Source organism: Asparagus officinalis, chromosome 2 (assembly GCF_001876935.1).
Source record: "Asparagus officinalis chromosome 2, Aspof.V1, whole genome shotgun sequence".
Lineage (NCBI taxonomy): Eukaryota > Viridiplantae > Streptophyta > Magnoliopsida > Asparagales > Asparagaceae > Asparagus > Asparagus officinalis.
The window spans coordinates 49742247-49747351 of NC_033795.1; positions in this window are offsets into that span (position 1 = coordinate 49742247).

Below are 5105 nucleotides of genomic sequence, written 5' to 3' on the forward strand. Positions count from 1 at the left end.
GTTTTGTACTTACTTTTCACAATTGGATAATGAGAAATTTCCTCATTTACCCAAAAAAAAGAGAGAAGAAGAAGATATTTTAGAATAAAGGGTATTTTTCCTATAGCCAAAATCTTATCCCACTTATCATAATCCCGGGCACTTCAAACGTTGGATGTTTTACGTATAGACCCAAAGTTTTATCCTATTTACATTTAACCCACCCACTTCAAATAGAGTTTTTAAGAGGTTTATGATGTAAATTTGAGTAACGTAGGATTTTTTTTTTTTTTTCCATAGAACTTAAGTTTTGCATTCATTTATTTTTAACCCACCTATTTCCAAAGTTGATTATTTCCTTTAAACTCAAATATTTATCCCCATTAACTTCTTAAACTCACCCACTTCAAAAAGTCTTACTACAGTTATTTACCATGGAACACAAAGTTTTACGCCATGAAGATTTAAGCCAATACATTCCCATATAAAGAATTTTTGGCTGTAAATTCAAAGTTTTATCTTTTTTTTGGCAATTGCAAGAGGGATTTCTTCTATAAGACCAAAAATTTTAAAACTATTTATTTTTTTAAATGTACCCACTTCAAAAATATTTAAATTATTATTTTGTATTTTTTCACACTATGTTCCAACATGTGAATTGTAAATGAGTTTTTTGCCTATAAACTCAAACTTCTACCAGTTTAATCTAAAACTCACCCAGTTTCAAAAAGAATTATTTGCAAGTAAACTAAAAAATTTCCCCATTTAGTTTTAAACCCACTCACTTTCAAATCACTCTTAGATATAAAATACTTCATTAATTTAATTTTAACCTTACTTTGCATTGGTATATGGTGCAAGTTGATATTTAATTTTAACCTTACTTTAATTAATTTAATTCTAACTCTTAGATATAAAATACTTCATTAATCTATTTTTAACCTTACTTTGCATTTTAGTAGTTTGGTATACGGTGTAAGTTGATATTTTTTTGGTGTAATTTGCTATATTCTTTAAGTGATTAGTTTGGTATATGGTGAATGTTAATCAGAAGCAACTGGTTGACACATGTCTCAAGCATACTGCAAACCGATTCAGACACACCAACATCTTGAAGGCCGAGATGAAAGGTGTCCTTTCTCGTCTCACTCGAAGGCTGAGACGAAAGGCATCCTTTCTCGTCTCCCTCGAGGACTGAGACGAAAGGCATCATTTATCGACTCTCTCGCAAGGTGAGATGACAGGTGATTGTCCTCAGATTCATCGTCGACAATCGATTACCATCACATTGAATGCATAGTCGAAGTTATTATTACTTTGATCCCGAAAGTCTTAATGTCTCATCAGACCATGTCGGCATCATGCTTTCCTTATCACCATCACATTAATCGCATAGGTGACTTATACCATCTACAACCGACACTTGTAAAGAATATACCAGCTAAGTTGCATGCCAAGAATCGGCCAAAGTTACAGAATTTCCCCTCCCAGTCTGCTATAAATAGGGGTACAATCTGCATCATAAGTGTAAGCAATATTTTGCAAATAAATACACTCTAATCATATTTTTTTACACTCAGACTCACTACTGACTTGCTCGTGGGAGTAACCACTGGAGATCCCAACTCCAATCTTGTCACACGTTGTTTGTGTGCAGGACTGAATCCTCTGCTACATAATCAACCATTAAAGAAGATCAAGGAACCCTATAACCGTACATAATCCACACTAAATTTTTTTGTTTGATAACTAATATCAACAATTTGGAGCCCACCATAAGGCCTCTTTTTCTTCTTTGTACAAGATGGCTGGTTTTGATCATCCAGATCGATCATCCATTCCCCCTACGAAAGAAACACACCAATTTGAATGGTGAGTACAACAGGAGTGCACCGAATATGCCCCTCCTCCACCCCGCCAATCAACTCGACAACCGCTGCATATGGAGGCGACTCGTGAGAGTCCCAATCTTGGCCATGAGCATGCCTTATGGACTACATCGCACGGTACCATACATCTTAGCACTACTCTAGGCCCTTCACCACTAATTTAGCATCTGGTTATGACTAGACATTCAACACCGTCGTAGACACCATCAGTGGAAACACTCTGCTTGCTGATTGGATCATGAACACCCCACGTGCTAAGTTTAAAATACCACATATTGAGAAATATAAAGGCAAAAGAGACCCAACGGAACACATGCAAAATTTTTATGATCTGATGATCATGTAGCAAGTGAGTGATCCGATCATTTATAGAGCCTTCTCTGTCACCTTGATGGGAAGCGCTAAGATGTAGTGGAACTCCTTGGACAAAAGGTCCATCCATAGTTTTGAACAACTCAGCCAAAAATTTGTACATCATTTTCTGGCTAACTCCAAGTAGAAGACACCCTCTTCCAACTTGCTGCAAATGAGACAGAAGCCTAGGGAGAGTCCTAGGGACTACTTCAAGATATTCTAAGCTAAAATGCTAGAAGTTCAAGACCCTAGTAACATGGTTTCCATGGCCCAATCTCCATAGGGCTAGAGGACAATAAGTTGGTTTACTGACTCAACACAAATCTGGTGGCTAACTTTGAACAACTATTGACAAAATCTCCAGGAGACATGAATGCAGAAGATAGTCGAGCTCATAAAAAGATGGCTAGAAAAGCGGCAGTAAAGCAAAGTCCTCTTAAGGACATGAGAAAGGTCCCCCAAAACTGACTTGAAGCCAAACATGACTTGCAAGAGAGATCGACGGTAGGGTTGTCGAAACATTTTAGAAAATATCTCCTCATAGTGAAATTAAAAAGATCCTTCCATAAATAATACATATTTTGTACTGTGTACTAACCTATTTGTAGTATTCACCACTCAATCTTCATCTTCTCGACAATAATGACCTAAGACATTGTTATCATTTTCATGAATAAACTCCAAGGCATGTACATAAGAACTCGATACCCATTCAGGATAAAACCAAGGCACGTCATTAATTCGATCGTTTTTAACTCAAAAAACCTTGGTATCATTCTCATGAATAAGTCCAAGGTATGTACCCAAGACCTTGGTGTCGTTCTGAATAAAACCAAGGCACGAGGTCGAGTCATCCCTAATTTGGTCAACTTTGATACGCAAGACCTTGGTACTGTATCAGGATAAAATCAAGGAATGTCATTGACTCTAAGACATCAGTATCATTTTCATGAATAAATTCAAGGCACATACCTAAGCTTTGTACCCGTTCAGGATAAAACTAAAGCACATCTCTAACTTGGTCAACTCTAACTCATAAGACCTTGGTACACTTTCAGAATAAAACCAAGGCATGAAGCCGAGTCATCTCGATGCATGAGTGTCTAATGGCATGCTCCAAGCATTGTCATGCACTCTACACACCCCTAAAACGTGAGGCCGAACTTGTACTTAGTCAAAGTAGATTACTTAAACACATAAGAATGCAATCACAAAGGTACACAGTTCAATTTGACAAAAGTGATTTTTCTTTCATTCATATACTCAAAATACTTACAATACAAGAAGTATTTAAAAAAAGAAAAAAAAATACATATGAGCCCCCATGGGGCCGAACCCAAAGTGGGCGCAAAACTTGAAACTAGAGCAATACTGGAAGTTAGAGCAGATTTGGGAGGAGTGGAAACAGTGGAAGTCGGTGGGGGGAGATGACCGAGGCTCAAAGCCGACCTCTTCATCCCCTTCCTCTTTAGACTAGCTCACCCAACTATCATGTGCCAAGCCCTCATTTGTTCCATGAGCTAACTCTTCATCATGATCATCCCCACTCTCGGCATTGAGCATAAGCCCCCTCCTTTCCTTTCTATCTCCTGCAGAACGCTAAGGTAATTAGTCACTCGAGGAGGATACCAGAATCGCTCCGGGCAGTCTTGAGCTCGGCCAGAAGCTGCATCTTCAGATAGTCAACCTAGCCTTACAAGCGAGGGCCACCTCCACTCTCCTAGGAGTGCCGTTGCAATAGTTCTCAAAACCGCAAATCGGTAGGCCTTGAAGTCCAAATGGTTGAGGTGACCTTGCATTGCCTATATCTCAGCAAGAGATGACTCACATTGTCGTTTGGCCTCCAATGCAACTCGGGTGGCCTCCTACCTCAACTTTGCGTGAGTAGCCTCCTCCTCCTTCAACCAGTCTTGTAGGTCCTCAGCATTCTGACGAGCCAACAGAGCTCGTTCAAAGACATCAACGCTTTCCTGCCTCTTGACCTTGCCCTCTTCAATCAAATATTTTATCCTGTCATCTTGCTCACGAAGCTTGTGCTCGAGATGACTGAGGTCTTCCTAGCGCTTGCTGATTTGGGATGACTTTTTGCTGTTTAATCCCTTCATGCCCTTAATTATGGCATCTCGCATCTCTAGCTCCCTAGGCTATTTGCCCTTGCTCCTCCTCCGGACTACCAGCTCATCCTCATTGGCAATCACACTCTTTTCGGTAGCCTCCCGAGCTACCCTCTGAGCCTCCACCTCTTCTTGGAGCTTGAGGTATAGGTCCCGCACATTCTCAATCTAAGCATACAGTTTCTGCTCTAACAAAGCTCCTAGAAGCATGTAGTTCTTGAGGGACTAGTGAATGCCAATATCTAGGATGGCCAAGAGGATCTCATCATCCCAAGGTAGGAAAATTTGCTTCAAAGCCCTACACTAAGAAAGCCTGGACTCCAGAACTGACCCTCTTTTGTCAAGATGCTGCCTAGGGATGAATCTAAATTCCTTAGACAGCTCTTTATCGTAACGGGGGGCGACTCTAGACAACCCTATCAGCAGCATCTTCAATTCACCCTATGCCTTTACGTCAAGCTCATTGATGTGATGGGAAAAGGACCATCCAAACCCTCGAGCAAGGAATGTCTCATATGCAATTGGCTCCTTCCCCTGTCGATGAGTTGACTCAGTAGGCATGATAAGGTCTATCTCTTTCTCCACTTGGGCCTCGGCCGCTTCGGACTCAGTCGTGATGATCTAGGTTCCCTTTTCTCCTGCAGGGGACCCATCGTCAATAGTGACAACATATGAAGGCTTAGCTCGAGAAGCCTCTGGATGGGGGATAGTGGAAGCATCACTTTTTGTAGCTTCCTGAGGAGGCAGGATCTCACCTGACGGCTAACTC